The following is a 13,755-nucleotide window of genomic DNA, read 5'->3' as shown; positions in this document are numbered from 1 at the left end:
GAATCTGTGTCTCAAATTTCTTGCATTGGCAAGCATGAAACATAGTTGTAGAGATAATAATAATATAATTTAAAAGATTTTTTCTACTATACCTCTAAAATACTATAAGTTCATATGTTTTCTTCAAAGAAATGTTCTATTGATCATTAAGAATAGGAGGAAAATATCACAAAATAGCTCCTTTCTGCTTATTGAGTCCCTGTATACTCAGTCATTTTCTGGCCTCAGTAAGAAGAGTAGTTGTATGAGAGAAAAGGATTTTATTGTGATATCTTTTATCTTAAACTGACTGTAAGGTATGAAGAGGGAAGTTAGAGACCAAAAAGAGAAAAGTAATTACTTCTAATTAAATATAGTAGTTTAGCGAGAGACACTATTATAGTATCATGATACTATTATAGTAGAAAAATATTACTGTACAATTAACATTAATAAGAAGAAAGTCATTTACCCTATTGAAATTAATGTTGTCTTACATAGTTAGAAATTCTGCCTCAGCTGCATAGGACAAAGTTTTCTAATAAGAGAAGATATACAAATATACATATACCATGCATTTAATCACCAGTATGTGTTAAACTGATTGGTTGGTCAAACTGATCTGAAGTAAAAATAAACATGGTTGAATGAGAATACAGCCAGTTTGATAGAAAAGAATAGAAAACCAAGAATCCACAAAATTGATTTAGTACTAAAACTCTGGACACTGTAAAGTATTTTTAAAGCTAAACATTGAATATTGGGTGATTTGAGAGCGATCAACACTGGGGCATTTGATTTGTTACTTGCACATTTTCTACACATATGATTAAAGTCAGTTTAAGAAAGCCACTAAGTTTTGAGCAAATAATTTTAAATGAAAATACTGACTAAGAATGCCTTTTTTCGATCCCCATCAGGTCCCTTCCAGTTTGCTACATTTGTTCACATCATTGCTTCTTAGGAGACTGCATAGTTTGGTCTGTTTTCCATTCATTCACTAAAGATATATTTATTATAAGTTTCCTTCTTGAGATATTTTATTGGATCTATATATATACAGAATATACATTTCACCAGGGAGGAGACATTCAATAATAAGTAAAAAATTAATAGGTAAGGAAGTATACATGTTCCCTGGTGGTTCAGACAGCAAAAAATCTGCCTGCAATGCAGATGACCTGGGTTCAATCCCTGGGTCAGAAAGATCTCCTGGAGAAGGAAATGGCAACCCAGTCTAGTATTCTTTCCTGGAGAATTCAATGGACACAGGAGCCTGGTGGGCTACGGCCCATGGGGTCACAAAGAGTTGGACACGGCTAAGCAACTAACACACAAGGAAATATGCAAATAGATAATAAGGTAATTTTACATAGTGATAAGTGCTATAAAAATTGATTCCGTTCTCTTCCAGAAATCTTATAATGTTAGTTTTTACATTTAAACCTTTGATCCATTTTGAGTTAATTTTAGGATATGATGTGAGGTATGTATGGATCAAATTTTATTTTTATATATGGACCTGTTGGGTGGATACAAAAGCCCCACTATAGCATCAGTGGGAAGTTTGGACTTCCATCCCCACCCCACAGTAATAAAGCGTGGGTGAGGGTGGAGCGGATTATCTAAAGAGACCTAGTGAACACTCAAGATTTTTATCACAACCCAGCCATGAAGTTATCCCCACTGTGGTGTTAAGAGAGGCCACATGGGAATTAGTAAAAAGGCATTCCAGACCCTCCAACCCAAAGAGACATCAAGGGAGGCTTAATGGAGAGACAGAACTTCCACCCTACCCCATAGTCATGAGGAGTCCTCACCTTGAGGTATGTCAATAGGAACCTGGAATTCTACCACCACTTGAGATTAATTAAGGAGATTCCCCCCTACCCTTTGCTTCTTAAAGCAGTGTACAACAAAACTACCTAAGATAGAACCTTAAGTAAGATCCAGAGTCTCATAATATTCAAAAAGGCCAGGTTTCAGTCCAAAGTCACTAATTATCCCAAGAACTAATCAGATTCTAACTGAATGAAAAAAGATAATACACGCCAACCCCGAAAAGTCAGAGAGGTTAGAATTCACAAATATTTTAAAGCAGTCATAGAAAGAAATGCTTCAATGAGCAATTGTGAATATTATCAGCAAGTAAAAAGTACTCTCAGTTTAAATACAGAATATATAGAAGAACCAAATCAAAATGTTAAAACTGAATACAATGATCAAAAAACTCAGTGGGTGAGTTTAGTAGCAGACTAGAATGACAGAGGAAAAAAAATCAGTGAAATTGAAGATAAAACAATAAATAATCCAATCTGAACAATAGAGAGAAAATAAACAGACCTTCAGGGCTTTGAGGGACCATGACAAAATATATACCATTTGTGTCACCAAAGTCACAGAAAGAGAAAAGAAAAAGAGCAGGACTGAAAAAATACTTGAAAAAGTAATGGCTGAAACATTCCAAATTTGGAATTAACCTACAGGTTTAAGAAGTTAAGAAAATTCTAACCAGTACAAACTCAAATGTATCATATCAAGACACATCAAAATCAAAATCTGAAAAGCTAAAGACACTGAAAAAGATTTGAAAGCAGCAAGAAAGAAATGAAACTTTACCTATAAGGAAAAAGAAATTTGAATGATGGCAGATTTTTCAACAGAAATAACAGAAGCCAGAAGGAAGTGGCATAGCATTTTTTCAGTAATGAAATGTAATACTATTAAACCAGAATCCTATATCCAGAAAAACTATAATTTGAGAATAAAGAGGAAATCAAACCATTCTCAAATTAAGGAAAATTAAGAGAATTTGTTGGCATCAGGCCTACCATAATAGAATGATTAAAGAAATTCTCTAAACAGAAAAGAAAGTATTAGAGAATAAACCTTGGAACATCAAAAAAGAAGAAAATGCAGAATAATAGGAAACAAATATATGGGTAAATACAATAGACTTTCCTCATTTTTTGACTTATTTATATCTGTTCTTTGAAGCAAAACTATAACACTAATGCAGTTCCAAATATATGTAGAGGAATTATTTAAGACATTATAAAGGATAGACTAAAATTACATAAAAAGAGGTAAGATGCTATACTCAACTCAAACTATGTCAAGGATCACACCAATTGTTCAGTCGCTAAGTCATGTACAACTCTTTGCAACCTCATGGACTGCAGCACGCCATGCTTCCCTGTCCTTCGCTTATCTCCTGAATTTGCTCAAACTCAGGTCCATTCAGTCAGTGATGCCATTCAACTATCTTGTGCTCTGTTGCCCCCTTCTCCTCCTGTTCTCAGTCTTTCCCAGCTGTCAGGGTCTTTTCCAATGAGTCAGCTTTTCCCATCAGGTGGACAAAGTATTGGAGCATCAGCTTCCACATAAGTCCTTTTAATAGTCAGGACTGATTTCCTTTAGGATTGACTGGTTTGATCTCCTTGCTCTCCAAGGGACTCTAAAGAGTCTTCTCCAGCACCACAGTTCGAAAGCATCAGTTCTTCAGTACTTAGCCTTCTTTATGGTCCAAATTTCACATCTGTAAATGACTACTGGAGGCAGCAGGCCAGACCTCCCTGTTCATCACCATCTCCCGGAGTTCACTCAGACTCACGTCCACCGAGTCCGTGATGCCATCTAGCCATCTCATCCTCTGTTATCCCCTTCTCCTCCTGCCCCCAATCCCTCCCAGCATCAGAGTCTTTTCCAATGAGTCAACTCTTCACATGAGGTGGCCAAAGTACTGGAGTTTCAGCTTTAGCATCATTCCTTCCAAAGAAATCCCAGGGCTGATCTCCTTCAGAATGGACTGGTTGGACCTCCTTGCAGTCCAAGGGACTCTCAAGAGTCTTCTCCAACACCATAGTTCAAGAGCATCAATTCTTCAGCACTCAGCCTTCTTCACCGTCCAACTCTCACATCCATACATGACCACTGGAAAAACCATAGCCTTGACTAGACGGACCTTAGTCGGCAAGGTAACGTCTCTGCTTTTGAATATGCTATCTGGGTTGGTCATAACTTTTCTTCCAAGGAGTAAGCGTCTTTTAATTTCATGGCTTCAGTCACCATCTGCAGTGATTTTGGAGCCCCCCCAAATAAAGTCTGACACTGTTTCCACTGTTTCCCCATCTATTTCCCATGAAGTGATGGGACTGGATGCCATGATCCTCATTTTCTGAATGTTGAGCTTTAAACCAACTTTTTCGCTCTCTTCTTTCACTTTCATCAAGACGCTTTTTAGCTCTTCACTTTCTGCCATAAGGGTGGTGTCATCTGCATATCTGAGGTTATTGATATTTCTCCTGGCAATCTTGATTCCAGCTTGTGTTTCTTCCAGTCCAGCGTTTCGCATGATGTACTCTGCATATAAGTTAAATAAGCAGGGTGACAATATACAACCTTGATGTCCTCCTTTTCCTATTTGGAACCAGTCTGTTGTTCCATGTCCAGTTCTAACTGTTGCTTCCTGACCTGCATATAGGTTTCTCAAGAGGCAGGTCAGGTGGTCTGATATGCCCATCTCTTGAAGAATTTTCCACAATTTATTGTGATCCACACAGTCAAAGGCTTTGGCATAGTTAATAAAGCAGAAATAGGTGTTTTTCTGGAACTCTCTTGCTTTTCCATGATCCAGCGGATGTTGGCAATTTGATCTCTGGTACCTCTGCCTTTTCTAAAACCAGCTTGAACATCAGGGAGTTCATGGTTCACGTATTGCTGAAGCCTGGCTTGGAGAATTTTGAGCATTACTTTACTAGCATGTGAGATGAGTGCAATTGTGCAGTAGTTTGAGCATCCTTTGGTATTGCCTTTCTTTGGGATTGGAATGAAAACTGACCTTTTCCGGTCCTGTGGCCACTGCTGAGTTTTCCAAATGTGCTGGCATATTGAGTGCAGCACTTTCACAGCATCATCTTTCAGGATTTGAAACAACTCAAGTGGAATGCCATCACCTCCACTAGCTTTGTTCGTAGTGATGTATGCTTTCTAAGGCCCACTTGACTTCACATTCCAGGATGTCTGGCTCTAGATGAGTGATCACATCACCATGATTATCTGGGTCGTGAAGATCTTTTTTGTACAGTTCTTCCGTGTATTCTTGCCACCTCTAGGATCTTTTAATTTCGTGGTGGCAGTCACCATGTACAGTGATTCTGGAACCCAACAAAATGAAATGCACCAATTTTCACTGTTTACCCACCTACTTGCCATGAATTAATGGGACTGAGCGGAGTGATCTTGCCTGTGATAAATTATGTGTATATGATACCTAGAGTATCCATTAAAGTTATACAAAGAGATAATCAAAAATACTATACGCAAATCGAGACAACTCTAAAATCTGTTGCAAGTAACCCTTAAAAAACAAAGAAAAAGAAACACAAACAAAAAGGAGGAAAAAAAAAAAGTGGCAAGCTTACTAAGACATCAATAATTACAATAAATTCAAATGGTCTAAACACGAAAACTAAATGACAGAATTAACAGAGGATATTTTCAAACATGAACAAGCTATATACTGTATCCAAAGAATTCAATATAATATAAATGTATATGAAGGCCAAATGTAAAAAAAAAGAAAAAAAAGACATGCAAAAATCAAAGCAAGATTTTCTGTATTAGTATCATGTTAGATAGACTTTGGGCTTTCCAGGTGGTTCTTATGGTAAAGAACCTCAACCTGCTTGCTGATGCAGGAGACATAAGAGACATGGGTTCAATCCCTTCCTGGGTCAGGAAGATCCCCTGGAGAAGAGAATGGCAACCCACTCCAACATTCTTGCCTGGAGAACTCCATGGACAGAAAAGCCTGGTCGGCTACAGTCCATGGGGTCACAAACAGTCAGACATGACTGAGTGACTTCCATCACCCAACAAAAAAAGAATATACATTATTTTCAAATCACCATAGAACAAATGTCAAGATAGGGCATATCTTGGGCAATAAATTAACCCTCAACAGATAGATTTACATGAACTGAAATCATACACTGTTTGCTGACCACAATAGAATCAAATTATAAAATCCAATTAATAAAAGGAGAAAGAGAAAATTTCCAAACATTTGAAACCTAAATAAAACAATTCAAAATAATCCATGGGGCAATGAGGAAGTCTCAAGGGAAATCAAAAATACGCTGAAGAGAATGAAAATTAAAATACATCAAAATTCATACAACGTAAAATTACTGTTGAGATTGAAATCTGTGGCATTGAATTCATACATTAAAAAGGAGAGAAAGTCTTAAATCAATAGTCTAAGTTTTTACCTCAAGAACCTAGAAAAACAAAAACAAAATAAACCTAGAGAAAGCAGAAGGAAGGGAACAATAGAGATAACAGCAGAAATTGAGGGCAATAAAAACAGGAAAAGTAGAGAAGAGGAAGATGACAGTAATTATTAGAGAAATGCAACAAAACTATAATGAGGTATCACCTTGCACTAGTCAGAATGGTCAGAACCATCATCAAAAAATCTACAAACAATAATTGCCTTAGAGGGTGTGGAGAAAAGCGAACTGTCCTACACTGTAGGTAGGAATGTAAATTGGTGAAGCCACTATGAAAAACAGTATGGAGATTCCTTAAAAAACTAAAAACAGAACTACCATACAATTCAGCAATCACACTCCAGGTCTTATACATGAGGAAAACTGTAATTCAGAAAGATTCACTGTAGCATTATTTACAATGCCAGGACATGGAAGCAATCTAAATGTCCATTGATAAGTAAATGGGTAAAGAAAATGTGGTATACACACACAGTGGAATATTACTCAGCCATAAAAGGAAAATGCTATTTTCAGCAACATGTAGGGACCTAGAAATTGTTATATTTAATGAGGCAAGTCAGATAGAGAAAAACAAATACCATATGATATCACTGATATGTGAAATCTAAAATATAGAATACAAATAAACTTACTTAAAAACAGAAATAGAGTTACATATGTAGAAAATAAACTGATGGTAACAAGACTATAAGGGGGCACAGAGGGACATATTGGAAGATTGGGATTGATATATACACAGTGTAATATATAAACTAGATAACTAATAAGGACCTACTGTATCAGTTCAGTTCAGTTCAGTCATTCCGTCGCTCAGTCCTGTTCAACTCTTTGCGACCCCATGAATCACAGCACGCCAGGCCTCCCTGTCCATCACCATCTCCCGGAGTTCACTCAGACTCACGTCCACCGAGTCAGTGATGCGATCCAGCCATCTCATCCTCTGTCATCCCCTTCTCCTCCTGCCCCCAATCCCTCCCAGCATCAGAGTCTTTTCCAATGAGTCAACTCTACACATGAGGTGGCCAAAGTACTGGAGTTTCAGCTTTAGCATCATTCCTTCCAAAAAATACCCAGGGCTGATCTCCTTCAGAATGGACTGGTTGGATCTCCTTGCAGTCCAAGGGACTCTCAAGAGTCTTCTCCAACACCACAGTTCAAAAGCATCAATTCTTCAGCGCTCAGCTTTCTTCACAGTCCAACTCTCACATCCATACATGACCACAGGAAAAACCATAGCCTTGACTAGACAGACCTTAGTCGGCAAAGTAATGTCTCTGGCTTTCAATATACTATCTAGGTTGGTCATAACTTTTTTTCCAAGGAGTAAGCGTCTTTTAATTTCATGGCTTCAGTCACCATCTGCAGTGATTTTGGAGCCCAAAAAACCAAAGTCTGACACTGTTTCCCCATCTATTTCCCATGAAGTGATGGGACTGGATGCCATGATCTTCGTTTTCTGAATGTTAAGCTTTAAGCCAACTTTTTCACTCTCCACTTTCACTTTCATCAAGAGGTTTTTTAGTTCCTCTTCACTTTCTGCCATAAGGTTGCTGTCATCTGCATATCTGAGGTTATTGATATTTCTCCTGGCAATCTTGATTCCAGCTTGTGCTTCTTCCAGCCCTGTGTTTCTCATGATGTACTCTGCATAGAAGTTAAATAAGCAGGGTGACAATATACAGCCTTGATGTACTCCTTTTCCTATTTGGAACCAGTCTGTTGTTCCATGTCCAGTTCTAACTGTTGCTTCCTGACCTGCATACAGGTTTCTCAAGAGGCAGGTCAGGTGGTCCAGTATTCCCATCTCTTTCAGAATTTTCCACAGTTTATTGTGACCCACACAGTCAAAGGCTTTGGCATAGTCAATAAAGCAGAAATAGATGTTTTTCTGGAACTCTCTTGCTTTTTCCATGATCCAGCAGATGTTGGCAATTTCTACTCAGTACTTTGCAATGGCCTATATGGGAAAAGAATCTAAAAAAGAGTGGATTATATATGTGTATGTGTATGTATGTGTATGCATATGTATATGTGTATATTTATGTGTGTGTATGTGTATGTATATAGGCTTCTCTCATGGCTCAGACAGTAAAGAATCTGCCTACAACGTGGGAGACCTGGGTTCAGTCCAGTGATCAGAAATCTTGCCTAGAGAAATGAATGGCTACTTACTCCAGTATTCTTTCCTGAAGCATTCCATGGAGAGGGAAGCTTGGCAGGCTACAGTCCATGAGGTCACAAAGAGTTGGACATCACTGAGCAACTAACACTTTCACTTTAGAGGTGTAAGTACAACTGATTCACTTTGCTGTACATCTGAAACTAGCTATATTGTAAATCAACTATACTCTAATAAATATCTTTTTAAAAGAATATAGATATAAAAATTAACAAAATATTAGCAAATACTATCTAGCAATGAATAAAAATAATTATAAACTATGATTACCTGGTATTTATTCAAGGAGTGCAAGTCTAATTTAATATTGCAAAATTAATAAATTTAATATACCATTATGCTTAGTCACTCAGTCTTTGCAACCCCATGGACTGTAGCCCACCAGACTCCTCTGTCCATGGGGATTCTACAAGCAAGAATACTGGGATGGCTTGCCATGCCCTCCTTCAGGGGTTCTTCCCAACCCAGGGTTTGTATCTAGGTCTCCCACATTGCAGGCCAATTCTTTACCAGCTGAAGTACCAGGAAAGCCCAATATATCATATAAAAGGTTGATGAAAGAGTCATGATCACACCAATTAATGCAGAAGAAGCATTTGGCAAAATTCAATACTCATTTATTTTAAAAAACTCTCAGAGAAATAAATATAGAAGGAAACTTCTCCAAGTTGATAAAGAACATCTAAAAAAAACTTACAGTTAACATTATGTGTGTGTCTGTATGTGTGTGTTAGTTGCTCAGTCATGTTCAGCTCTTTAAGACTCCATGGACTGTAGCCTGCCAGAATCCTCTGTCCATGGAATTCTTCAGGCAATAATACTATAATGGGTGGTCATGCCCTTCTCCAGGGGATCTTCCTGATTCAGGGACTGAACCCAGGTGTCCTGCATTGCAGGAAGATTCTTTACTGTGTGAACCACCAGTGAAGCTTCTATAGCTAACGTAGTTAATGGTAAATAACGGAATGTTTTCCCATTAAGAAGGTGAACAATGCAAGGAAGTCTGCTCTCACTACCCTTGTTAAACACAGTGGCAGGAAGTTCAAGTCAATGCATTAAAGCAATAAAAATAAAATTTATGCCTATCAGAATCCCTATTTGCAAATGACTTGACTACCTGTGTAGAAAATCCAAAGAGTCTACATAAATACTCCTAGAACTAAAAAAGGAGTTCATCAAGGTTGACCCAATAAAAGAAACCTACAAAATTGTATTCAATTGTATTTCTATATACTAGCAATGAACATATGGAAACCAAAATTTAAAATAAAACATCATTTACAATCACTCAAAAAAAAAAAAAACACGCTTAGATGAAAATCTAACCGAAAAAATGTACTGGATTTGTTTGCTGAAAATTACAAAATGTTGATGAAAGAAATGAAGATCTAAATAAATGGAGTTATATATTGTGTGCACAGATTGGAAGACTCAAATAACAAAAATATCAATCTCCTTCAAACTGATAATGCAAATTTAACATGAAAGTGAAAGTCACTCAGTCATGTCTGACTCTGCTAAGTCCATGGAATTCTCTAGGCCAGAATTGGAGTGGGTAGCCTTTCCCAGCTCCAGAGGATCTTCCCAACCCAGGGGTCAAACCCAAGTCTCTCACATTGCAGGTGGATTCTTTACTAGCTGAGCCACAAGGGAAGCCCAAGAATACTGGAGTGGTAGCCTATCCCTTCTCCAGGGGATCTTCCAGACCCAGGGATGGAACCCAGGTCTCCCTCACTGCAGGCAGACACTTTACTGTCGATCCACCAGGGAAGTCCACAATGAAAGTAGACTAGCTAAAATAATTTTGAAAAAGAACAAAATGGAAGGAATCAATCTACCTAATACCAAAGCTTATTATGTTGCTACAATAATCAAGACTGTGTTGAATTAGTAAGGACATTTCTCAGTGGCTTTAGTTGTGTCTGACTCTGTGGGACCCTATGGACTGTAACCTGTGAGCTCTCCTGTCCATGGGATTCACCAGGCAAAAATACTGGAGCGGGTTGCCATGCCTGCCTCCAGGGGAACTTCCTGACCCAGGGATTGAACTTATAGCATCTCCTGCCTTTTCTGCATTGCAGGCAATTTCTTTACCACTGAGCCACTCGGGAACATATACACATAGATAAATTCAACAAAACACCCAGAAATCAGTCCAATTGACTTGGTGCAAAAGAAATTCAATGGAAAAAAGATAATCTTTTAAGCAAATGGTACTGGAGTAATTGGTTATCTATTGGAAACAAATGGACATCAACATAAGCCTCACACCTCATACAAAATTTAAGACCAAATGTATTACAGAATAAAATGTTAAACATACTTGGAACTTCAGACATCCCTACAATACTCTGCTTCGTGACCTTTCACTGCTGATAATTGCTCATCTTTAAATACTAGCTTAAATATCATTGCCCAGAGGGACTTTAAGCAATTCTTTTAAGGGAAACTTTCTCCCATCCTCGTTGATTTCTGTCATAACACTCTGTTCACCTTACTTAAGTCCTTATCACTTGATTGTTACATAGTTTTATTAAATTATTTATTTGTTTACTGTTTGACTCTATCACAAGGCTGTAAGCTTGACACTGTGAGAACCATGTCTATTTTATTCAGGAATGTGCCCTAAGTATCTAGTATAATATCATTAACATGGTAGCTGTTCCAAGAACTAGCTGTAGATAATAAATAAATCTATCTTAGAAGGCCAAGGCAACCTTTGAAACAGAGTGATGTCTTTTTGTAACATCCAGAAATCTCATTGTGGGGAAAGAACTCTAAGGTTCTCAAATGGGCTTGATACCTAGCTCTTCCACTTAACACTTTAGCTAGCTAGTCTAAATGAGCGAATAATTTAAACTCTTTGAGCCTCCAAGGGTTGTTACAGGTGGTAAATTAAATCACAAAAAATGTTTACATAGTAGACACTGAATAAAGTACTGCCTCTCTTTTTTCGATGGGTAGACCACTTTTTGATCTCTAAATTAACATCTAAGCAAAACTTTCGAATTCCCTGCATTCATTTGAACTTTATACAGCAGTTTCATAAGAGAACATCTGTGGTTATTTGCAAAGGAGGATTATTAGCCTCAAATCAGAACTAAAAAGGAATGATTTTCCTTAAATTACCTGACACTTTACAGGCACAAGGAAGGGCAGAATTTTAAATGACCCCTTTCACTTTAAATTACACACATTTTTGTCATCACAGCAGTTCTTAGTTTCTTATATCTATCCTGGAAAGAATGATGACCTAGGTTAGGCAAAGGAAGATGCTGTCCAACAAAACCAAATTCCTCCTGCCTCCACTCAAAGAACTTTAATAGGAGTAAAGTATATGTTTGAAGTCTTTTCATGGTGTTTATAGTGATTAACTCTTAGGATTTTATTCCATTTAGATGCTTCTGTTCTGAAGAGAATAATAATGGTCTTTGAAACTGACAAAGGGCTCTTAGGAACCATCCCTGATTAGACTATAGAAGGACATAATTCTACTTCTTCAATGCCATATACCTAGGGCTTGGAGAAGTATCAGCCATTTGGTAGGTGACTCACAAATATTCCTTGGATGAATAAATGAGTGAATAAAAAGTGAGCTTGGGTTGCAGACGTAGATTGTTAATTCAGTAGAAACCCATAATACCATAGCAAAAAAGACTTCCAACTTTCTTATTCAGTATTTTATCTACTCCTGCATGTATAACAAATCTCTGCTCTGAGATCTCTGTTTAAAAATTTTCCAGATGTGATAAGCCAACCTGTGGCAGGCCATTTCTTCTGCATCCCATTCTAATCACTAGTATGTATTTTCTTTTGAAAAACTAAAGTCTACCTTTATTTCCTTGGACATGGGGGTATCTCTTCACAGCTGCTCCAGCAAAGCACAGCCACTGCTCCTTACCTTGGATGAGGGGTATCTCCTTACTGCCACCGTTCCTGACCTTCAATGTGGGATAGCTCCTCTAAGGTAAGAGAAACCCAAGTAAGATGGTAGGTGTTGCAAGAGGGCATCAGAGGGCAGACATACTGAAACCACACTCACAGAAAACTACTCAATCTAATCACACTAGGACCACATCCTTGTCTAACTCAATGAAACCAAGCCATGCCTGCGGGGCAACCCAAGACAGGCAGGTCATGGTGGAGAGGTCTGACAGAACGTGGTCCATTGGAGAAGGAAATGGCAAGCAATTTCAGTGTTCTTGCCTTTAGAACCCCATGAACAGTATGAAAAGGCAATATGATAGGATACCAAAAGAGGAACTCCGCAGGTCATTGGGTGCCCAATATGCTACTGGAAATCAGAGGAGAAATAACTACAGAAAGAATGAAGGGATGGAGCCAAAGCAAAAACAATACCCAGCTGTGGACGTGACTGGTGATAGAAGCAAGATCCGATGCTGTAAAGAGCAATATTGCATAGGAACCTGGAATGTCAGGTCCATGAATCAAGGCAAATTGGAAGTGGTCAGACAAGAGATGGCAAGGGTGAACGTCGACATTCTAGGAATTAGCGAACTAAAATGGACTGGAATGGGTGAATTTAACTCAGATGACCATTACATCTACTACTGCGGGCAGGATTCCCTCAGAAGAAATGGAGTAGCCATCATGGTCAACAAAAGAGTCCAAAATGCAGTACTTGGATGCAATCTCAAAAATGACAGAATGATCTCTGTTCATCTCCAAGGCAAACCATTCAATATCACAGTTATCCAAGTCTATGTCCCAACCAGTAATGCTGAAGAAGCTGAGGTTGAACGGTTTTATGAAGACCTACAAGACCTTTTAGAACTAACACCCCAAAAAGATGTCTTTTTCATTATAGGGGACTGGAATGCAAAAGTAGGAAGTCAAGAAACACCTGAAGTAACAGGCAAATTTGGCCTTGGAATGTGGAATGAAGCAGGGCAAAGACTAATAGAGTTTTGCCAAGAAAATGCACTGGTCATAGCAAACACCCTCTTCCAACAACACAGGAGAAGACTCTACACATGGACATCACCAGATGGTCAACACCGAAATCAGATTGATCATATTCTATGCAGCCAAAGATGGAGAAGCTCTATATAGTCAACAGAAACAAGACCAGAAGCTGACTGTGGCTCAGATCATGAACTCCTTATTACCAAACTCAGACTTACATTGAAGAAAGTAGGGAAAACCGCTAGGCCGTTCAGATATGACCTAAATCAAATCCCTTATGATTATACAGTGGAAGTGTGAAATAGATTTAAGGGCCTAGATCTGATAGATAGAGTGCCTGATGAACTATGAACAGAGGTTCATGACATTGTGCAG

This window comes from Budorcas taxicolor, chromosome 6, assembly GCF_023091745.1.
Source record: "Budorcas taxicolor isolate Tak-1 chromosome 6, Takin1.1, whole genome shotgun sequence".
NCBI classification, from domain to species: domain Eukaryota; kingdom Metazoa; phylum Chordata; class Mammalia; order Artiodactyla; family Bovidae; genus Budorcas; species Budorcas taxicolor.
Note: the sequence above shows the minus strand (reverse complement) of the source record.